At 48.3% G+C, this 24,034-nt stretch overlaps 1 long non-coding RNA gene across 1 annotated transcript; it reads left to right on the forward strand.

The window, feature by feature from the left end:
- The first annotated feature begins 380 nt into the window (after positions 1-380).
- Positions 381-2,084, forward strand: LOC122467988. The gene is made up of 2 exons (XR_006293127.1): positions 381-1,453; positions 1,633-2,084. It is a non-coding gene; the product is annotated as an uncharacterized LOC122467988 (long non-coding RNA).
- Positions 2,085-24,034: the final 21,950 nt, after the last annotated feature.

Raw genomic sequence — 24,034 nt, forward strand, 5'->3', positions numbered from 1 at the left:
GGGGCCTGCTCAAGATTCTCTCTCTCCCTCTCTCTCTCTCTCTCCCTCTGCCCTCTCTCCAGCTCGTGCTCGCCCTCTCTCTCTCTTTAAAATAAAAAATCTTAAATTAAAAAAAAAAAAAGGGGGGGGACGCCTGGGTGGCGCAGTCAGTTAAGCGTCCGACTTCAGCCAGGTCACGATCTCGCGGTCCGTGAGTTCGAGCCCCGCGTCGGGCTCTGGGCTGATGGCTCAGAGCCTGGAGCCTATTTCCGATTCTGTGTCTCCCTCTCTCTCTGCCCCTCCCCCGTTCATGCTCTGTCTCTCTCTGTCCCAAATAAATAAATAAATAAACGTTGAAAAAAAAAATTTAAAAAAAATCACATGCTGGGGTGCTGGGGGTTAGGACTTTAGCACATAATTTTGTGGGGGACACACTCAGCCCGTTATGGACTGACTTGTGCCTCCCCAAGTTCATATGTTGGATCCCCGACCCCCAAGGTGGCTATATTTGGAGTTAGGGCCTTGAAGGAGGCCTTTAAGGATAAATGAGGTCATGAGAGTGAGGCCCTGATCCTATAGGGCCCATGTCCTACTAAAAAAATAAAAGAGACACCAGAGATCTCTTTTTCCACGCACACACGGAGGAGGTGAGGTCACAGCAAGAGGGCGGTGTCTGCGAGCCGGGAAGAGAGTTCTCTCTGACAGCATCTTCCTCTCGGACTTCTGGCCTCCAGGGCTCTGAGAAAATCGCTCTGTTGTTGATGTCGCCCAGTCTGTGGCCTTCTGCTCTGCCTCCCGAGCAGGTTAAAACAGAAACCATCATGGAGGCTTGTCTATTAAATCGTCTGTTTCCAGTGACAGAATCTCAGCTTAAATCCCCTTAAGCAAAAAGAAAAATTGAACAGTCCGAGATCCGGTAACACAAGACCCAGGATTTCCTCTGGCTCTTTCTCTCTCTCTTCTGCGTGTGCCCCTCCTGGCTCCTCTCCCTTCCTGGTGGTTCTGTCCCGGGATAAGTCTCCTCACCGGCGCCTTCCATAGGAGGTCAGGCCTGAGGCACCGAGAGACTCAGGCTTCACGGCAATACCCTGGGGGAGGGCAGGGTTGTCCCCCTAGAACACAGGGACTGACGGTGAAGTGCAGAGCTCAAAAAACAAAAGATTGCAACAATGATGACAAAGGGACCCCGGAGTGACAGAAAGAGCTCCCAATGCCAGCAGTGGATCAATCCGAACAACAAAGTAAATAGCCTCATATTGGATTATAACCCAAAGTGAAAAAAAAAAAGATTCACAAGTTCATATCGACATAGATGATGGAATAAATAAACGAATGTGGGAAAAGAGACAGATGTCCCGTGCAGAAGAGTTCCAGATACTGGCTGCAGATGTTCCACATTGAAGGGGATGACTCCCCACACAAGTATAGGCTTCAAGTGACTCCCTTCTGGAGGTGACAGTGTGGATGCAGCGAGGTAAGAGGTAATGAGGTTTTGTTTTTGGTTTTGTTTTTTCTTTGGTCAGGAGAAACCTGACACACGTTATCTCAGCCAAGTGCTCAAGGCCAGCGTCCACAGTGATGCATCACGTTGATAGGACGTCCCTTGAAAGATGTGATGGAAATAAAACTTGACTTCTGTGCTCTCCTCCCCAGATCCCGTAACCCCAGCATAATCGCGAGAAAGACACGCGAGAAAGACACCCAGGAAAAACGCAGTTGGGGAACGTCTTACACAACATTCAACCAGTCGTCGTCAAAACGTCACGGTCAGAACAACAAGGAAAGTCTAAGAAACTGTCACCACCAAGAGAAGCCTAAAGAGACAAGATGACTGAATGTAATGTGGGTCCTGGAAGGTGTCCTGGAACAGGAAAAGGACAATAGGGAAAAACTAACGGAATCTGAATGAAGAATGGAATTTGGTCCATAAAAATATATCAACACAGGCTCGATAAATGTGGCAAATGTACCATATCATTAATAGCAAGGGACACCGCGTGGAGTATATAGGAACTCTCTGTACTATCTTCATAATAATTGAGTAGCTGTAAAAGTGTCCTCAAATAAAAGGTTTATTGAAAACTAAATAAAATTGGAGGGCGCCTGGGTGGTAGAGTCAGTTAAACGTCCAACTCTTGACTTCAGCTCAGGTCATGGTCTCACGATCTCATGCGTTGGGCTCCACACTGAGCGTGGAGCCTGCTTAAGATTCTATCTCTGTCTCCCTCTTTCTCAAAATAAAATAAATAAGTAAACATTAATCCTGAATAAAATTGGAACCAGGTCCTGTAATGAATGGTTAATTCCATGTCGACTTGACTGGCCACGTTAAACATTATTTCGTAGGGCGTCTGTGAGGGTGTTTCGGGATGAGATCAGCACTTGCCTCAGTGGACTCAGTTCAGCAGATTGCTACCTGCCCCCAGTGTGGATGGGCACTGATGAAGCTGGACACATGGAGCCCCTACATTCTGATGAGTCTTTCATACCAGTAGAAGGGGTCTCCCCACCCGTCAGCGGTATTGGCCTCTCCACCTATAGAGGTATCGGACTTCCCACCCGCATCTGAGGGGATTAACCAAATATTTTGACAGGTGCTCACGAAGCAGAAGTTCTGTACTGAACGTTGCAGCTTGAGATGTTAGCAAGGGCCATCACGGTTTGGACGGTTAATGGGCTGAAACATGGGCCAAAACGTGGCCCAAAACGCGAAGTTATTTGTGTCTCCTGTGAATGCTCACCGAAAGTGACCTCAGCACTGGAGAATTTTTTTTTTTAATTTTTTTTTTCAACGTTTATTTATTTTTGGGACAGAGAGAGACAGAGCATGAACGGGGGAGGGGCAGAGAGAGAGGGAGACACAGAATCGGAAACAGGCTCCAGGCTCCGAGCCGTCAGCCCAGAGCCCGACGCGGGGCTCGAACTCATGGACCGCGAGATCGTGACCTGGCTGAAGTCGGACGCTTAACCGACTGCACCACCCAGGCGCCCCAGCACTGGAGAATTTTAATAAGCAAGTACCTAGCTTTTGATAATGAAGGGGTGGTCGTTTTCCCCAGCCACCTCTGTCATCACCAATGGGCTTGTGAACAGAGCGGCCATGGTGGCAGGGACGGAGATGATGCATGGTCTGAGCAGCATGGACTTCCACTCACCAAAGCTGATCTGGCTACAGTCTGGCAGGGTGCCCAATCTGCCAGCAACAGAGACCAACGCTGAGCCCCCGGTATGGCACCATTTCCTGGGATGTTCAGCCAGCTGCTACCTGGTGGCAGGTTCATTAATTGGACCGCTTTCACTGTGGAAGAGGCAGAGTTTCATTCTTACTGGAAAAGACGTTTACTCTGGGTATGGATTTTCCTTCTTGGCACACATTGCTTTAGCCAAAGCCACCATCTGTGGACTTACAAAATGCCTTCTCCACTGTCGTGGTACTCCACGCATCATTGCTTCTGGTCAAGGAATTCCCTTCATAGCAAAAGACGTGCTGCAATGGGCCCATGTTCATGGAATCCATTGGTCTTTCCCTGTTCCCCACTATCCTGAGGCAGCCGGCTTGAGAGTGGGGTAGAAAGGCCCTGGGAAGACTTAGTTACAAGGCAACTAGGTGGTCGTACCTCACAGGGTTGGAACAAGGCTCTCCAGAAGGTTGTCTGTCCTCTGAAGAGCACCCACTATATGGAGCCAGTTCTCCCAGAGCCAGGATCCGCAGATCCGGGAATCACGGTGTAGAAGTGGGAATGGCACCACTCGCTATTACCCCTAGTGACCCACAAACAGAAGTTTTACTTCCTGTTGCCTCAACTTCATGTTCTGCTGGCCTAGAGGTCTTACTTCCAGAGGAAAGAATCCTCCCACCGGCAGACACAACAATGATCCCGTTGAACAGGAAGTGAAGTCTGCTATCCAGGCACTTTGGGCTCCTCATGCCTCTGAAACAGCAGGCAAGGAAGGGAGATATGGTGTTGGCTGGGGTGACTGATCCTGACCTCAAGGGGAAATGAGGCCACTCCTCCACAGCGGAGGGAGGGAAGAGTATGTTTGGAAAACAGGAGATCCCTAATGGCGTCTCCTAGCATCACATGCCCCGTGGTGAGTGTTCACGAGACCGCCACCACCCAATCCAGGCAAGACTACGAGTGGCCCAGACCCTTCAGGAATGAAGGTTTGGGTCACCCCACCATGTGACAGACCATGACCAGCTAAGGTGCTTGCTAAGGCAAAGGGAAGAAGAACGGGCAGTAGAAGGAAGTTGTTATAAATACCAGCCATGACCACATGACCAGTTACAGAGACAAGGACTGTGATTGCCATGAGTATTTCCTCCTTATTTTTCTATGAATGTGTATGTGTGCGTACGTGTATTCTTTCCTCTCTTATTTCCTTGCCGTGTAACATAAGACATGTTGACTTTATATCATAGTATTTAAGTATTGTTAATTTTACATCATGGTATTTATGTCACAGAAGATCAAGGAGAAGTGTAAACATCACTCAAGGACTTTACCTCGTCTTCTGGGGAGGGAGTGGGAGTGTTTTCTGTTGTACGCAGAATAGCTGTATCGCGTGGGCAGAATCACGACCTTGTTCATGTTTATTTGGAGATAAGTATGGTTTAGGAGATAGGTGCCGATTCGACAAAGGATAGACTTGTGAAGGTTAGTTTTATGTGTCAGCTTGCCTGACCATGGGGTGCCCAGATGAAACATTATTTCTGAGTGTCCTAAGAGGGTGTTTGGGGGTGAGATTAGCATCTGAATAGGTGGACTCAGTAAATTGCCCTCCATAATGTGGGTGCCCACCACCCGATCCATTGATGGCCTGAATAGAACAAAAGGTGGGAAAGGGAGGAATTTCTCCCTTTTCTCCTGCTTCTTTGAGCCGAGACATCTCCCCTCACCTCCTCTTGCCCTCAGACTGGGATTTATACCACTGGCCCGCCAGGTTTTCAGGCCTTCAGACTCTGAACCACACCACCAGCTTTTCGGGGTCTCCAGCGTGCAGACAGCAAACCGTGGGATTTCTCAGCCTCCAAAACTGTGTCAACCAATTCTTCATAATAAATCTCCCTTTATATCCATAAGTATCCTCTTGCTTCCATGTTGCTGGAGAACGCTGGGTGATTCAGCTCCTTGAAGTAATGTTGGGCATTCGAGAAACGTGTCCCTACTAAACAAGCCTAAACTGCACACCGAAATAAATTCTGGATTCTGGATAGGTGGGGGATTCAAATATATATGTATATTAAATGAAACCATAAAAGTACTAAATGAAAAATGGTGGTGAATGTTTATATAATCTTGAAATCAAGAAGTTTTTCCTGAATATAACTCCAAAGGCAAAACCCATGACAGATAGCTTTTTTTTTTTTTTAAGTAGGCTTCACATCCAGCGTGGAGCCCCATCACACCCAGCGTGGAGCCCAACATGGGGCTTGAACTCACGGCGCTGAGATCAGGACCTGAGCCGAGACCAAGAGTCAAACGCTCAACCGACGGAGCCACCCAGAAGCCCCAAAAAGATAGCTTTGAGTACATGAGATGTAATCTCTGTATGGCTGATAAGAAAAAATAATACAGATGCTAATAAAAAAAGCAAATAATTATCTCATATTCACTCTATTGAATTTAGTGGTTGTAGACAACTATTGTTGTAAACCTTTTATTAAATCATTCAGTCCCCATAACGAGCCTACAAAGTGTTAATACTAATCCTAGCTATAGATGAAAAAACCAAGACTCTGGTAGGTGAAGGAACGTACCCAAAGTCACACAGCTAGGAAGTGATAGGGCATTGTGACCGCGCATGTGCTCTTAACCACAACAGAGGCCTACACCGGAAAACCTGAGAACATTTCTTGAACCAGATACAAAAAGCAAAGATTAATATCTTTATGACGGTAATACACATATGCACTCTTACCAACGAGAAAAAGACAAACACCTCAATAGAAAAACAGGCAAAGGAAGTAATAAAAAAAGGTAATCCACACAGGAAGTAATTCAGTCAATGCCTGTTAAAAAAAAAAAAAAATCAACCCCACCAGTTATCAAAGCGAGGCAAATTGAAACAAGGCACCTTTCTGCTCTATCCAACTGGCTCAGCTCCTAAAGAATTCACCTCCACCAGCAGTAAGCCTTGCAAAGGTTGGGTTCTTCTAGAAGCAGAGTCTGAAATGGAGTTAGTGAGCGATGGGGTGTTTATCAGGGACTGGCCTTAGAGTCAATACCTGTGGAAGGAAGGAGAGGGAAGGGCAGGTCAGAAGCAGAAGGAAAGTTTGAAACAGACCCGGCAATAGGTCCCACGGAGAGCTGGGGTGCTGTCCTGAGTTGGGCAGAGTTGGATGACTTTTACGCCCCCACATCGATATGTCACTGGAGGAGCCTGGCCCAGAGAAGGGAAACTGGCCATGACTTTGGGCGAGGGGGCCCTGCAGGGGCTCACAGCTGAAGGCACTCCCGGCAGCGGGGGTGACAGGTCTTGCCTGGAAGAGGAATATGGGCAACTCATCACAGAGATACAGAAAAATACATATTAAGACCATTTAAATATGCAACCCGTTTCTCTTTGCTCCATGACAGAAGTCAAAGGGGGGTTAGAGTTCTCATTCTAGGAAGAGCTGCATGCCTAACCCTCGCCCCCACCTCCGCCCCTGCTCTCACATCCCACCAGGTCTGCCTTGGAGACCATCAGGGCCTCTCCCAAGATGCCCTGTACCCATTGCTCTGCCCTTGGGAACAGCTTGTACTGTTGTGAGAGCCGATTGTTCAATTTCCAGGCATTCTGTAAGCTGGTTGTAAAACCACTAGTAGCTTGAAATGAGCCATCATGGGAGGATTTACACCATGGAAATGGGCAAATGCTACAAGTCAGGCCAAAAGAGCGCCATTAACTGTGCATCCTTGTTCTCTTCATCCATCAAGGATGCCCAGGCTCCCAGGCCATCCCTCGGGACCTTAATCCCCAGGAGGTTCTGCCCCATCTTCCAGCCCTTCTCCACTCCCAAAAGCCTTCTCTATGCCCTTGGAACTTAAGCACCATGAGCGAGAGCACCTCTCTCCTGCCAGTTCCCTCCATGGTCTTGCTCTGTCTGCAACCCAGATCTCTGTGGCTCCCTCTTGCTCCTTATGTTTACTTCCAGATTACTATTCCTCCCACCTGCCCCAAACCCTCCAGCTCCCAGTTGCGGCTGTCTACTAATCCCTAGTCCCTCTTGCTTGTTCCTAGATTTCCACTCCTGGCTCACTGTCACTCCCCTTAAACCACTCCTGTCCTAATTCTTGGTGATTTGAATATCCACAGAGACGACCTTTCTATTCTTTGACCTCCACTCCCCCAATGACCTTGTCTTTCACGTTTCCTCAGCCACCCCTCCCCATGATCATTCTCTAGTTGTGCACTGTCCAGACAGTGGCCACAAGCCCCTTGAAATGTTCCTGGCCCAAAATGAGATGTGCTGTCAGGCGAAATAGAGATTTCAAAGACTTAGCGTAGAAAAACTATTTTAACTATCTCATTAATAATTTGGGAGGGGGGTTTCAATTAGTCTTAAGATTCTTTTTAACTTTTTTTCCAGCTTTATGGAGGTCTAATCGACAAATAAGAATTATATATATTCACAGGGTACAATGTGATGTGTTCATGTATGAGTACATTGTGAAATAATTACTACAATCAAGCTAATTAACATATCCATCACCTCACATAGCTCTGTGTGTGTGCGTGTGTGTGTGTGATGAATGAGAACGTTTAAGATCTACTCTTAGCAAATTTCAAGTACATGGTGCAGTATTATTAACCATAATCAAGTCACCATGCTGTACATCAGAACTCTAGGACTTATTCATCCTGCAGAACTGAAACTTTGTACCCTTTGACAAACATCCCTATTTCCCCCACCCTCCAGCCCCTGGTACCTACCAGTCTACTCTCTGCTTCTATGACTTCCACTTTCTCAGATGCCACAGGTAGGTGAGGTCACGCAGTAAGGCCTTTGGGTGCCTGGCTTATTTCACTCGGCATAACGTCCTCCAGGTTCATCCATGTTGTCGCGAATGAGAGAATTTCTTTCTTTTATATGGTTGAGTAATATTCCATTATATTTATATCCTATTTTCTCTATCCATTAATCCTTTGATGGGCACTTTATGTTGCAGCGAGCACGGGGGCGCGGATGTCTCTCTGAGATACGGAGCTCATTAACTTTGGACACACACCCAGAGGGCGATTGGTGGATCTTAAAGTGGTTCTATTTTTTAGTTTTTTGAGGAACCTCCATACTGTTTCCCACAGGGGCTGCACCAGTTTACATTCCCGCCAACGGTGTACGGGGTTCCCTTTCCTCCACATCCTCACCAACCCTTGTAATCTTTTGTCTTTTTGGCAATTCTAACTAGTGTCAGGTGGTATCTCATTATGGCTTTAATTTGCATTCCCCTGATGATTAGTGTTGTTGACCATCATATACCTGTCCGCCATTTGTGTGTCTTCTTCTGGGAAATGTCTGTTCATGTCCCTTGCCCGTTCTTCCAACAGGTTATTTGGTTTGTTTGTTATATTGGATTGCTTGAGTTCCTTACCCATTTTGGATCGGAACCCTCATCAGATGCATGGCTTGCAAATATTTCCTCCTGTGCTGTCGATTGTCCCTTCACTCTGTTGATGGTTTCCTTGTCTGGGCAGGAGATTTCAGCTCGATGCAACCCCCATTTATCTATTTTTGCTTTTGTTGTCTGTGCTTTTGGGGGTCAAAAAAAGTATTGCCCAAACCAATGTCAAGAAGCTTCCCCGCTATGTCTTCTTCATTAATAATTCATAAAATTTAATTGCATGTGGGAATTATTATCTCTGGGATGCATCAACTCAAGTAAAATATATTGTTTAAATTATTTTTGCCCGCTTCTTTTTACTTTTTTTTAATGTTTATTTACTTTTGAGAGAGACAGAGACAGAATGTGAGTGGGTTAGGGCCAGAGAGAGAGGGAGACACAGAATCCGAAGCAGACTCCAGGCTCCGAGCTGTCAGCACAGAGCCCGACGCGGGGCTAGAACTCAAGAGCGGTGAGATCATGACCTGAGCCGAAGTCGGCCGCTCAACCGACCGAGCCCCCCAGGCACCCCTCTTTTTACTTGTTTAACGTGGCTTCTAGAGAATGTTCAGCTGCCTGCGTGGCTCCCATGTGCACCTCCCACGGGATCTCTGTCAGGCCACACTGCCCTAGACCTTGCCTTCTACCCACCCTGTGTTCCTCCCATAACCTCGGTTTCAAGCATGCCACCCCCGGACCGCCACCTCTCCTCTTCCCAACTCACGCCAACTAGTGCCCTCACGCCAACAACTTTCAAGCCCACCGAGATCTACAAGTCACCAGCTAGCCTCTCCAATCGTTCCTTCCCCTTCCACCTTCTGTCCTCGCTCCCCTTCTTCCCCAGCTGGAGTTCCATGGTCCTTCATCGCAGCCCTGTCTCATGCGCATCTTCGGGGTACTCCTCTCTCTCTCACTACACGGTGCGCACTTGGGAAAACCTCCGACCTGGTTAGTGATAATGCCATGCCCGCACCTGTCCGGCTGAACGAGGCTGAAGGAAAACTGGCAAACATGGTGACTGGTCTCGTTTTAGATCTCACGTGCAGAAATCGATTGCTCCCTCAGTGCAGACTGGCCACCCTACTACCTTTCCACTCCTTTCTCCCCCAGAGCCCGGCATCTCTTTCCCTGTTTCAAGACATGGCGCTCAGCTGATGACTTATTTCCTCTTTCACCAAGACGGGGAAGTGTGCCAAGGAGAATGAGGGCAGGCTCCCACCACCTCCGCCCAGCCACCCGCCCCGTCATACCCTGGCTGTGCCCCAACGCTGACCCCCCACTTACCAGCCAGCTCTCCCCACTTCAGCAACTTTCACCCACCCACCCCCATTCCCCCTCTCTATTGGATAATGCCCATTATTTCCCATCTAAAAAACTCTTGATTTCTCCTTCCATTTCCCTGCTCTTTTCAGGAGTCTGAAAGTGTCAATCCTTGCTCTCTGCAATTCCTCTCTTCCTATTTTCCCTTGAACCCACTTCAGGCAGGCTTCTGTCTCTCACCAGCATGATGAAACTCTTCAATGGCTCCTCTGTTTCACTGGGGACAAAAGTTAAAGTCCTTACGATGCCCCCAAACCCTATATGATCCCTGCATGATCTGGTCCCCTGTCACCATCGTCCACTAGCAGCCGCCATGCTATGGCAACAGCCAGGCCAACTGTTTACAGCCAAATTCAGAGGGCACCATCAGAATATGTGTGGACCAGATGACCCCTTCTTGCTGGCTACCAAAAAGGATCCAGAAATCCTACAGCCCACCCCCTACACTCCCACAATCTCCAGCAGAGGGTAGAGAACAGGGCCTGTAACAAATCTGACTGACCATGCATTTCAGCCTAAGAACCATGAGTTTGTCAAAGAACTGTTGGGATTCTTGTATTACATTAAGGCTATGACACTGCACTCTTTTTCTGCCCTTCTTATCACCCAGCAGATGGTACCTCTCAAGAAATATCAGATTAAGTAGGAAAATAAAGAGGCTCTGTTTTCTTTGCACATCTGATGTATTTTGAGTGACTTTGTGACCCTGCTACGTGCACACACATGCACAGAAAATAAAGATGACAAAATACAGACCAAAGTGTTAACAGTGGTTATAAACGAGTAGTTTTTATTTTCTTCTTTATGTTTTTGTTATCTTATGATTTTTTTAACATTTATTTATTATTGAGAGACAGAGTGTGAGCATGGGAGGGGCAGAGAAGAGGAGACACAGAATCCGAAGCAGGCTCCAGGCTCCGAGCTGTCAGCACAGAGCCCGACGCAGGGCTAGAACTCAAGAGCGGTGAGATCATGACCTGAGCCGAAGTCGGCCGCTCAACCGACTGAGCCAACCAGGTGCCCCTGTTATTTTATGATTTTTTTTACAGCGAACATAAGCCAATTTTACAATTGGAAAAGTATTTTCCATTTTAAAAGAAGATGGAGAAACACCTGTATGTCTTATAGTTCACGAGTTTGAGCCCGACATCAGACTCTCTACTGTCAGCACAGAGCCTGCTTCAGATCCCATGCCTCCCTCTCTCTCTCTCTCTCTGCCCCTCCCCTGCTCTCTCTCTCTCTCTCTCTCTCAAAAATAAATAACATTAGGGGCGCCTGAGTGGCTCAGTCGGTTAAGCGTCCGACTTCAGCTCAGGTCACGATCTCGCCGTCCATGAGTTCGAGCCCCGCATCGGGCTCTGGGCTGATGGCTCAGAGCCTGGAGCCTGCTTCCGATTCTGTGTCTCCCTCTCTCTCTGACCCTCCCCCATTCATGCTCTATCTCTCTGTCTCAAAAATAAATAAACGTTAAAAAAAAATTTTAATAAATAAATAAATAACATTAAAAAAAATTTTTTAAGAAAATTGAAGCTTTCACTCCCAAACCAAATAGACTAGATTCCCCCTCCTTCCTGATGCAACCAAAATAAGTTGGACCATATATGAAATAAAAGTTCTCAACTCATTGGGTATCAAGCAACAAAACATAATAATCTTTGAGAATGGGGAAATAAATGACATGAACCCCACAATTACCTAATATTACATCCTTGAGAGGATTTCTGAGCACAGCACAGAAAGGGGTACCCAGGTGGAGTTTGGCAGACTTCTTGAGTTGAGGAGAGAGAGTGGAGAGTCCAGGGAGAACAAGACAGCTAGAACTCTTAGGGTAGACGATCAGAGGAAGGAGAGCTGCACAGAGACAGAACCTAGAGATCTGCAGAGCTCTCCTAAAATATTCTGCAGAGAACTGATCAGCCCATGCCCCTGAGAAAATGGAGGGGTGATGGCGAAAACCATCTGAAAGGATTAGAGGTGACAGTGCCTGGTATTCACATAGGGTTGAGGATAGTATGTGTTCCAACTAACCAGACTGGAAAACTCATAATTCATAAGGCATTGGGTAAAGTACTCAGAAAGGCCTTGCCTCCGTAGTGGGAAATAGTCCTAGGATAAAAGCTATTATGTGCCCACCTAACATATCATAAAGCAAGCCCAGAGAGGATCAAACTGTGCCTAAGCAACTTAATTGTATTCTAAAACCGAGTTCAAGAATATCTAGAGCGATACAAAATGTCCAACACCCAACAAGATAAAATGGACAATGCCTGACATCCAATCAAAAATTTCCACACATAAGGGGTACCTGGGTGGCTCAGTCAGCTGGGTGTCCGACTTTGGCTCGGGTCATGATCTCACGATTCATGGGTTTGAGCCCCACATCAGGCTCTGTGCTGACAGCTCGGAGCCTGGAGCCTGCTTTGGATTCTGTGGCTCCCTCTCTCTGCCTTTCCCCCACTCATGCTTTGTGTCCCTCTGTCTCAAAAATAAATAAACATAAAAAATTAAAGAAAAAGCACTATGTTGTGTGAAATGAAAAGAACACTGGATGAAATTAATGGCAAATTGACATTGAAGAAAAAAGATTAGTTAATTCAAAGACAGCACTAGAAACTCCCAAATAAGACACAAAGAGAAAAACAACACCAACAGCAACAACAAAATTAATGAGAAGAACGTCGGAAAGCTGTGAGACAACTTCAGGTGATCTAACTTACATATAATTAGAATCCCCAAGTAAGAGGAGAGAACGGTTCAGAAAAATTCAAAGAAATAATGGCCCAAGTCTGCCAACTGGTTGGTAACTACACACCTACAGATCCAGGGGTCTCAACAAATCCAAAATCCAAAGAACAGGATAAAAACTCCATCGAGGCACATCATAATCAAATTGCTCAAAACCAGTAATAAAGAGAGAAATCTGAAAAGGAAGCAGAGGAAAACCAACACATCACGTACAGAGGGACAGAGAGAAGAAGGAAACAGAACAAATGCACGCACTGAAGGCAACAGAGCAACATCTTTCAAATACTGCAAGAAAAAAACTGCCAACCTAGTCGATACCCAGCAAAAATAATTTGTTCATGAAAGCAAAATAAAGATAATCTCATACATACACAAGCTTAAAGAATTTACTAATAGATGTGCACCATGGGGAATGTTAAAGGATGTTATTTACATAAAGGAAAATAAGGATCTCCACAAAGCAATGAGAGCACTGGAAATGTTCACTGCATGAATTAATAGCTAAATGCTTTTCTGATTATTTACGAGTCTTTATTTTTTTTTTTGTTTATTTATTCCTGAGATGGAGAGAGACAGAGCATGAGCAGGGGAGGGGGAGGGGCAGAGAGAGAGGGAGACGCTGTCAGCACAGAGCCCAATGCGGGGCTCGAACTTGTCACCACGAGACCATGACCTGAGCCGAAGTCGGCTGCTCGACTGACTGAGCCACCCAGACGCTCCTATTTACGATTCTTTAAAATATAATTTATTGTCTAAACAAAACAAAAATGAGGGTTGTGGGATTTATAGCATATATATAAATAGAATGTATGACAACAACAACATCAAGGCCATGAGGAGGGCTATGGAAGTATATTATTATACAGTTCTTATACCTTAAGTGAATATACGTGACATAGTATCACATGGAGATAAACTGTGATAAATTAAATATGTATACTGTAAGCCCTAAAGCAGCCACTAAAATAACAAAACAAAGGCTCATAGCTAAAAAACCAACAAAGAATTACAATAGAAACATAAAAACTACTCAGTTAAGGGACACCTGGGTGGCTCAGTCAGTTAAGTGTCTGACTCTTGATTTCAGCTCAGGTCATGAACTCATGGTTCATGGGGTCAAGCCCTGCATTGGGCTCTCCACTGGCGGTGCAGAGACTGCTTGGAATTCTCTCTCTCCCTTTCTCTCTGCCCCTCCCCTGCTCACGCACATGCTCTCTCTCTCTCTCGCTCTCTCTCTCTCTTTCTCAAAAACAAATAAATAAGCATTTTAAAAAATTACTCAGTTAATAGAAGGCAGAGAAAGAGGAGAAACAAACAAAGAATAGGTGGAAAAACAGAAAAAAATAGCAAGATTGTAGACGTAAACCGAACAACACCAATAATCACACTATATGTAAATGGTCTAGACACCCTAATTTAAAGGCAGAGATGGATGGATTGAATTAAAAAGCAACACCCAACTATTTGTTGCCTGTAAGAAATGCAGTTTAAATACAAAGAAATTATGGGACGCCTGGGTGGCTCAGTCGGTTAAGCATCCGACTTCGGCTCAGGTCATGATCTCACGGTCCGTGAGTTCGAGCCCCGCATCGGGCTCTGTGCTGACAGCTCAGAGCCTGGAGCCTGCTTCCGATTCTGTGTCTCCCTCTCTCTCTGACCCTCCCCCGTTCATGCTCTGTCTCTCTCTGTCTCAAAAATAAATAAACATTAAAAAAAATACAAAGAAATTAATAGGCTAAAGATAAAAGGAAGAAAATACAGACACCATGCTAACACTGGTCAAAAGAAAACAGAAGTTGCTCTCTTAATATCGAAGCAAATTTCAGAGAAAAAGTATTTCCAGTGATAAAAGAGCTCATGTTCTAATGATAAAGGTGCGAGCTCATCAAAAGGACATTGATGCACTTAATAGCAGAGGTTCAAAATACAGGAAGAAAAACTGTTAGAATGGCAAGGAGAAACAGACAAATACACAATTATAACTGGAGATTCCAATTCTTTTCCAATAATTGATAGAATAAGTGAACAGAAAATCAGCAAGAATACATCAGCCTTGAGCAACATTATCAACCAACTCGACCTAACTGACATTCATTGAGCATTTCACCCAACAGCCGGAAAAGCACACATTCTTTGCAAGAGTGCACAGAACATTTATCAGGATAACTCATATTCTTGGCCAGAAAACAAGTCTCGATAAGTTTTAAAAGGATTCATATAATTCAGAGTATGCGCTCTGGCTACAACGGAATTAAATGACAAGTCAATAACAGAAAGATATCTGGAAAATCTCCAGTTATTTGGAAACTACATATACTTCTAAATAACCATGGATCAAAGAAGAAGTCAAGGGGGAAATTAGAATGTTTTCTGAACTGAAGGAAAATTAAGACAGAATGTATGAGAATTTGGGGGAGATGTCATTCATTACGACTGATTGTGTTTCTCCAAAATTCATAGGCCGAAGCCCTGACCCCCCAAAGTGACCTATTTGGACATAGGGCCTTTAGGGAGGTGATTAAGGATAAACGAGGTCAGTGTGGAGCCCTAACCTGATAGGGCTGGTGTCCTTATAAGAAGAGGGAGAAACATCACAGATCTCTCTCTCCCTCCCTCGACGCATACAGAGAAAAGGCCACGTGAGAACCCAGCACGTAGCTCGTTGCCTACAAGCCAGTAACAGAGATCTCCTCAGAAACCAACGCTGAAGTCACCTCGATCTGGGTTGTCTAGCCTCAGGACTGTGAGAAAATTAATTTCTGTTTTTAATCCACCCGGTCTGTGGTATCTTGTTATGACAGTGAGCTGACAAATATACTATCAAAACCGTGCACATATTACAAATGTACATATGTACACATATTACAAATATGCACAATATATACAAATTACAAACGTACAAATGTACCTAGGTACAAATGTAACCCAGAAGAAAGGAAATAATGATGATTAAAGTGGAAATCATCGAAATAGAAAACAGAGAAAAACAATAGATTAAAATCAATGAAACCAAAAGCTGATTATTTGAGAAGATCAGCGAAATGAATAAACCTCTTACAGGACTGATGAGAAGGGGGAAAAAAAAGACACAAATTACCAAACTCAGAACAAGAGAGGCGATATCACCAAAGACTCTGAAAATATTTTAAAAAATAGTAAAAGAATATTACGAACAAGTTTATGTCCACAAAATAGACAATTCGGATTAAATACACAAATGCCTTGCTCGACACAGACCCCTAAAGTTGTCCAAAAAAGAAATCGATAACCTGAATAGATTCATTTATTATCTATTTAGCTATCTGTTCTCCACTCTTCACCTAGCATTGATAGTAAAAAAAACAAAAACAAAAACCTTCCCTCAGAGAAAACCAGTGAATTCCACCAAGGAGGAGATAATACTCATTCTACAAAAATTCTTCCAGAAGGTCATGATCTCACGGCCCATGAGTTCAAGCCCCACGTCGGGCTCTGTGCTGACAGCTCGGAGCCTGGAGCCTGCTTCCGATTCTGTGTCTCCTTCTCTCTCTCTGCCCCTCCCCCGCTCACGCTCTGTCTGTCTCTCAAAAATAAATAAGTCTTTTAAAAAAGTGTTTGTCAACTGTAACAAATGGAATTCAACCTCCTGCTGAAGAGGAGGGTAGGTCCTGGCTAGGTGCAGCTCATCCCAGAATACAAGATGAACCTCACTATCACGATGCCAAGGGGAAGGAAGCAGACAATGAGTATACACTGTAGGCTTCCATTTATGTGAAATTCTAGGAAATTCTATGTAAAATATTAAACAGGAAGCACATCGCTGGTTGCCTGGGGTAGGAGGAACAGAAGGACGAGGGAGGACTCCAAACATGAGGAAGCTCTGGGTAGCCCGATCTGTTTATCTTGACAATGGTAAAGGCTTCACGGGTGCGTGTTGATGTCAAAACTTAGTGAACTGGGAGCACCTGGCTGGCTCAGCTGGGAGAGCACGCCACTTTGGATCTTGGGGTCGTGAGCTGAAGCCCCAGGCTGGGTGTAGGGATTACTTAGTGAATTGTACACTTTATATTTTAATGTTAATTTATTTATTTTGAGAGAGAGAGAGAAAGAGCGTGAGCAGGGGAGGAGCAGAGAGCGGGGCAGGGTGGGGGGACAGAGAATCTTAAACAAGCTCTGTGCTATCAGCACAGAGCCCGACGCGGGGCTCGAACTCACAAACCGTGAGATCACGACCTGGGCCAAAGCCAGACGCTTAACCAACTGAGCCACCCAGGCCCCCCTGTGAATTGTACACTTTAAACATGTGGAGTTGTTTTGTGGATGAAATCGCAGTAAAGCTGTTTGTAAGCATAAGATGAAGAAACCCACAAAGGAACGTTTTCTCTTGTCCAAAACCTGCCTTCCCAACTACCTGCTCTTGAACGTTGAATCACTCAGCAGGCTGACGCTAAGACCCCCCCAAGGATGCCTGCCCTCCACCAGAGTTCCCAGGGCTCTGGGGATGGGGCAGGAGGCACTTGGGGCCCAGCTACAATTTGGTTGAAAAAGCCAAAGTCTCTTATTTCTTTTTTTTGGGGGGGGGGGGGGACAGAGAGAGACAGAGCATGAACGGGGGAGGGGCAGAGAGAGAGGGAGACACAGAATCGGAAACAGGCTCCAGGCTCCGAGCCATCAGCCCAGAGCCTGACGCGGGGCTCGAACTCACGGACCGCGAGATCGTGACCTGGCTGAAGTCGGACGCTTAACCGACTGCGCCACCCAGGCGCCCCTAAAGTCACTTATTTCTAAGAGGCCCTGAGGCTGACACCGCCCACAGCTGGGGCCAAACTCTTTTCTCCTTATACTTTGTGCATTTTTCTTCGGGAACTCCTGGTGGCTTTGCACCTTCTCCCAGGACACTGATTTTGGTGTCACTCCAAAAGACCTCCACACCTGGGGTGCCTGGGTGGCTCAGTAGGTTAAGCATCCGGCTCTTGACTTCAGCTCAGGTCATGATCTCACAGTCTGCGGGTTCAAACCCTACGTCGGGCTCTGTGCTGAGAGTGCGGAGCCTGCCTGGGATTCTCTGTCTCCGTCTCTCTCTGCCCCTTCCCTGCTCCTGTGCTCTCTCTCTCCTTCAAAATAAATAAATAAACTTAAAAACACAAGGAGCCCACGCCTGGTTTTTGATGTTCTGGTGACGGGCCCAGGGCCTGTCAAAACTTGGTGCCCATTGGCATCAGAGGCAGGGGGCCTGTTGAATAAAAGCTCTGCACTAGGCTCAGAAATCTGTGTTTTCATAAGGTCCCCCCAAGAGATTCCGTTTGCGCATGCCTCGCTTGGGACCCAGGTGACCAAAGCGGTGGTCACAGCTCGGTCCCTGAGTACAATGTGGAAACAGACTCCGTTTCCCAGAATTTTTCCCCGACTGGAGACCTAGAGGGGGAGCCAGAGGAGGCCCCTGTCCAACAATAAAAGGAGGAACTGCTTCAATGGAAGCATCTCGGGCATGAGCCACGGACCAGGGGTGTGGAGGGTGCGGGAGGAAGACGGGCTTCCCGGAAGTGCCTCAGCGCACAGCAGGGACCGGACGGCCAGTTTTTACCTTTCAGATGGGAGACAAGGCCACCTGGCGATAGCAGAACCACCGTTCTCCCCGCCTTCCTCGTTTACATGTTTTTGACACATGCAGGAGGGAGCTACGGGCTGGAGCACACCCTTTGCCCACCTGTGACACGAAAGGCGAGCAGCCTGGCAGAGACAAGAAGGCAGCGAATGGAGCAGTCCCCGGGCGGCAGCGACCCACCAGTGGGTTCTCACCGCGGGGCCCGTGCCCCAGCCACCCTGCGGCGGGCTCCCTGACAGCGCAGGACGCCCCCACCGCCCGGCCCGCAGACCGGCCTCCCCGGAAGGTCATGCGTCGGCCACGTGGACTCGGCCGCCTGCTGCCACCCATCACACGGGAAGGCGGTGGTGTCGCAGGACCTTGGACTCCGCCTCCGACAGTCTCGGCCTCAAATTCCAGTGTCATCATTTACAGGCACAAGGTGCATCCACTGAGAAGTTACACAGGTTCACTTGTGGGGCCCCTGCCCTACGCCGCCCTTCCCCGGGCCCTGGACCTCACCTTGTAATAGGCATGCCCTCCCTTCGAGGACCTTCCCCAACTTAAAAGCTCCAGGACTCACAAAACCGGATCCACTCCTAAGAGGCGCCTGGGTCTACAGCATGGGGGTAGTAATTACCAGCTTGCCACCTTGGAGGACTGTTCTAGGGAGAAACCAGAAGGGCCCCGAGCGCTGGTGCCCAGTGGCATCGCCGTGACCACAGGGACCCGCGTCCTCTGGGTTTCTCTGGGGAACCGGGGCTCTGGAGAGCGCGTCACCTTGCACGGGGACCTGTGCCAGCACCTCTTAGCAGCTTTGGGAGGCAAAGCGTTTCAATATTTGGATGCCGTGGTTCTCCGATTGGTGCCAGGATCCAAACAACAAGCATTCGGCTTGCGAAGGGAGAAGAAGAGAAATCAGCAGATCTGTCATTTCACAGATTGTTCCTCTCAGGTAGACATGCCTGAGAATACCTGCTTAGCTAATGAACACCACATCCACATTGTCTCCGGGGCCTGGGCTCCACGATGCCCCTCATGTCCATGCCACCCCACAGCCACCCATCGCAGAGCGCTGCTGCTAATGCCGTGGGGCAGGTGCAATTATGCATCTAATACGTGACATCACGCGTGAGCGCTAAGGCGCGTCCTGTGGAAACAACTGGACAAAATCGGCACGTTCAGGTGGTCGGCCTGCATCCCACTGGCCCCGTTTCCACCTATTCCAGTGACTTATGGCAGCCTCACGAATCACCCCAAAACTGAGCAGCTGAAGACAGCAGTAAGCACCTCACAATGGTGTTGGGTCATCTCCCCGGCGCGGGGCAGGGGACAGGGAGGGAGACTGGGATCAGCTAGGCGGTTCTCGCTCAGGCTTCTCAGCGAGGCTGGGGTCTGGGGCCTGGGTTAGAGCCACCAGGAGCCTCCCTCCCTCGCACAGCTGGTCTCGCTGCAGCTGCTCCAAATGGGCTGAGGTCTCAGCTGGGGGTGCTCCTCGTGGGGAAGGCAGGAACTCGGGGAGCTCCGGGGGGAAACTGCCCGTGGTCTCCTTAAGGGGCTGGACAGGGGTGTGGAGCGGGGTGGGGGTAAGAGAGGAGACTGAAAAAGCCAGAGGGAGCCAGCTGCCCAGGGGCCTCAGAAGCCCAGCCAGGGGGTTAGCTTCGTCCTGAAGGCAGAGGCAGTTACTGAAGGGGTCTCGGTCGAGCACTGACACGAGCAGATTTGAGCTTTTGACGGGTGGTTCTGGCTGCAGGTGCGGTGGGACTGCAGGAGAAAGTGGCCGGTTTGGGGGAGGGCGCGGTGGGTACCCGGAAGCCGCAGGGGTCCTGGTTTGGGACCCTCGGATCCAACGTGTTGGAACACGCCCACAAGCTCCACCTGAAATGTAATTCCGCCGTGCCATAAAACGGATCTGAAAGGTCGTTTATTTTATTATTTGCTTTTGAGATTCTTTGCGGGTAACACACTTCATGGAATCTTGGCTGTAACTTGCTGACGGATTCCTGTGCCTCGTGTCTGTGAGGTTGGGGCAAGAGCGTGGGTGGAGACAGATTCATGTCTGTCAGGCCCTCATGCCCACACCCCCTCCACCAGCCTGCCCCTTAAACGGCTCTCCCTTGACTCTCTGACCGAGGCTTGTGTACCCAGTAGTGTGATAGCCTTTGGGGGAGGGGGACCTGGAAGGAGACTTTGGGCTTGAGGGCAAGGAATCGTAGGCTCCCAGATACCCAAAGTGTGGTCTAGAAGGATGCAGTGTATGGGCTCCAGGCAGGCTTGTGTCCCTGGCCCTCCCAGCCAGGTAGGTCTGCTGGAGGTGCTGGGCCAGTGTGGAGCCCTCAAAAGCACAGGGCCCTGGGTGTGGGCCTCCAAATGCCCCCAATGCCCTCAGGTTTCAGGGTGGTAATGTTTCCCAGAGAATCCTTGTAAAGTAGGAAAATCTAACCCAGCAACCATTTTCAAGACAGCTTTGTGTTACCATGCAACGTAATCAACTTATGAAACTGACATCATACCAACAGAGCCTATAGGTATTGCCTGGTCCCAGACTGCTGTAGAGGCCCCCGAAATACTCAGGCCCTGTGCCTAATGTTGCGGTGGCCTGGCTGGGACACCAGCTGGGAGGCCGGTGCAGTGAGCCCGGAGACGGGTGAACCAGCCACGCTAGGGATTCACCAATTGGTGCCCAGAACACTGCCTGCCTCTAAACCCCATCGGCTTTCCTAATGGGTCACAAGCACTTTGCAGAGAAGATGCGATCCATCATCCCCTTCTGTTTGCGGTCCCTGCCTGCTGATGGGTGGAGACAGGGAGGTAGGGCCACTTGGGCTCCCACCTGGGGCAGTGGAGGACAGGAGGCCTCTCCTGTCTGGATGCTACTCTGGACGCCGTTGGGCACATCCGGCTCTCTCTGAGCTTAGAATGCCCTTCCTGGAGGGACAGCTCCTGATTCCTTCCTCCCCAGAGCTTATCACACAGAAGTCCTCCTGTCCCTTATTCATCACCTCCAGAAAAACCCCTCTCAGCCCTATTTGTGACTTTGAACTCTTCCTAGACTTGCCCTGCTTGGGATTCAGGGCGTGATCTTCTCATAAACTAACCCTCACCTCCACCTTTGGACGCCAAGTCAATCCCTCCCTACCTTTCCCCCACTTACCGTCACTGCCTGGGTTTCCTCCCCCACCCCCCACCCCAGCATTTAGAACCTGATTGCACAAGAGTTGGTACCTGAAAGAAACCATTCCCACAGCCTCAGTTTCAACAGGAGCTCACCTCGAAGAAATCCTGGGGGTGTCATGTGGACCCCACTGCTGGAGCTTCCTCTCCACAAGGGCTCATGTGCCCTCGGGGCACAGTCTTCTCTCTGCTCTGCATTTCCACAACACTTACTGTCCCTCCGCCTCACGGACGGTGGGAAAGTGTGGGATCCTGAAGCAACAGACTGATGTGAGCTCATCCCAGTCATGTGGCCTGGACAATCTGTTAACTCTCTCTGACGCCACAGCCACCAGGTCACCTCTCCTGCTGTTACCATCGAATTGTGTCCCCCTCCCCAAAAGAGACATGCTGGAGTCTTAACATCCAGTACCTCAGAACGTGACCTTATTTGGCGATAGGGTATTTACTGACAGAGATGATCAAGTTAAAATGAGGTCATTAGGGTGGGTCCTAATCCGATAGGACTGGTGTCCTCATAAGAAGGAGAAGCTGGGACCCAGGTACCATGGACAGCGGGCAGCGGGAAGACACAGGGAGGAGACGGCCGCCCATAAACCAAGGAGAGAGGCCTGGGACCACCCTTCCCTCCTAGCCCTCCCACAGAGGCAGTCCTCTCTCTTTCTGCCCCTCCCCTGCTCACTTGCTCTCTTTCTCTTTCAAAATAAATAAATAAATACACTTTAAAAGGGGGGGGGCTCCTGGGTGGCTCACTCTCTTAAACATCCGACTCTTGACTTCAGCTCAGGTCATGATCTCAGAGTTCATGAGTTTGAGCCTCACGTTGACAGTGCAGAACCTGCTTGGGATTCTCTTTCTCCCTCTCTCTCTGCCCCTTCCCTGCTCTCTCTCTCTTTCTCTCTCTCTCAAATAAATAAATAAATTTTTAAAAAAAATAAAGAAGAAGGAGGCAGTCCTGCTGATATCTTGATTTCAGACCCCAGGCTCTGGAACTGTGAGCCGATACATTCCTGTTGTGTGGGACCCCCACTTTGTGGTACTTTGTTATGGCAGCATCGGAACACTAATACCCCTGCCCCGATGACTTCCCAGAATAGATAACCATGCACAGGTGCTGTGTAAAGAGCGAGTCCTGCCAATTCATTCATGTCCTGAGCCACCATGGAGCGCCTACTGTGTGCCGGGGATGGAGTCTGGGTGCCTGGGTCTGCAGGACCAACTCTGATGTCTGCGCGTTGCTTCCACCACATGAGTCCCTCCCCCAGCCACCTGTGGGGTCCATCTCTGTCCTCACAGCTCCCGGTTCTCCATTAAGCACAGAGTGCAGCTGTGCTGAGTATGGATGGTCTTCAACAACAGCCAGAAAGATGAATCATAGTTTAGGTCCAAAATAGCTTCATTTACTTCACACCGCAAAAGGCCCACCTTGTTTTGTGGGGCGTAGGATACTGAGCCCCAAGTGACAGTATCTCGTTTGCTCTCACGGCCTCACCCCACCTTGCAAGGGTGCAGACCATGGCTTCGGAGAGTGTTCTGAAGCGCGCTTATGTTTTCTTGGTGTAGCCAACTGCAGACCAAAGGCATTTCATGCGATGCTTCATGCAGAATCTTTGGAAGTCATTTTAAACTGGCCTATTGAGAGCTCTGCTTTATTCTTCAACAAGGAGAAAGGAAAGGAAAGGAAAGGAAAGGAAAGGAAAGGAAAGGAAAGGAGGGGAGGGAGGGGAAAGGAGGGGAAGGGAAGGGAGGGGAAGGGAGGGGAAGGGAAGGGAGGGGAGAGGAAGGGAAGGGAAGGGAAGGGAAGGGAAGGGAAGGGAAGGGAGAGGAGAGGAGAGGAGAGGAGAGGAGAGGAGAGGAAAGAAAGGGCAACACATTTGGGGACAAAACAGTCCTGCGTTTGTGTGCACGTTGGGTGACGCTGGGCAGAAGGGCTTTGGGCACGACAGGAACGAGAATGCCAAGTGCATAAATTAGAATGCCATCTTTTTCTGCAAACAGTGAATAATTATAGATGCCAAGTGTCGCGGGGAAGATCTGCTGGGCACATGGCCCCTCTTTCCCTTCATGCCACTTTTCTTGGCTCATCCAGGGTGCCAGGAAACCAGTGTGAATCAGCAGTTGGCCACAGCATGCTGACCCATAAGGAATAAACGAGGACGTGTTTTCAAGCACCAGGAGAAGGCACTCCCATATTCAATCCAAAACACATTTACTGGGGCGCCTGGGTGGCTCAGTCAGTTAAGCGGCCAACTTCGGCTCAGGTCACGATCTCACGGTCCATGAGTTCGAGCCCTGCGTCAGACTCTGTGCTGACAGCTCGGAGCCTGGAGCCTGTTTCAGATTCTGTGTCTCCCTCTTTCTGACCCTCCCCCATTCATGCTCTGTCTCTCTCTGTCTAAAAAATAAATAAACATTAAAAAAATTTAAAAAAAACCAACAAAACACATTTACTGAGTGGCTAAAATACACCAGGTCCCGTGGGAATACTGGAAGGGTCTTTCATGCAAGGAGCGCACAACCTTGCCTGACAGCCCAGTTCCACACCCGTTTATTGAGTGACTTCTGCATACCAAGCACAGTCCTCAATTGGGGGGTGGGGGGTGGGGGGTGGGGAGGCCAAGACAAATCTGCCACGATTCCTGCCCCCACGGGAGTTACATAGATT

Source organism: Prionailurus bengalensis, chromosome B3 (genome assembly GCF_016509475.1).
Source record: "Prionailurus bengalensis isolate Pbe53 chromosome B3, Fcat_Pben_1.1_paternal_pri, whole genome shotgun sequence".
In the NCBI taxonomy this organism is placed as follows: Eukaryota; Metazoa; Chordata; class Mammalia; order Carnivora; family Felidae; genus Prionailurus; species Prionailurus bengalensis.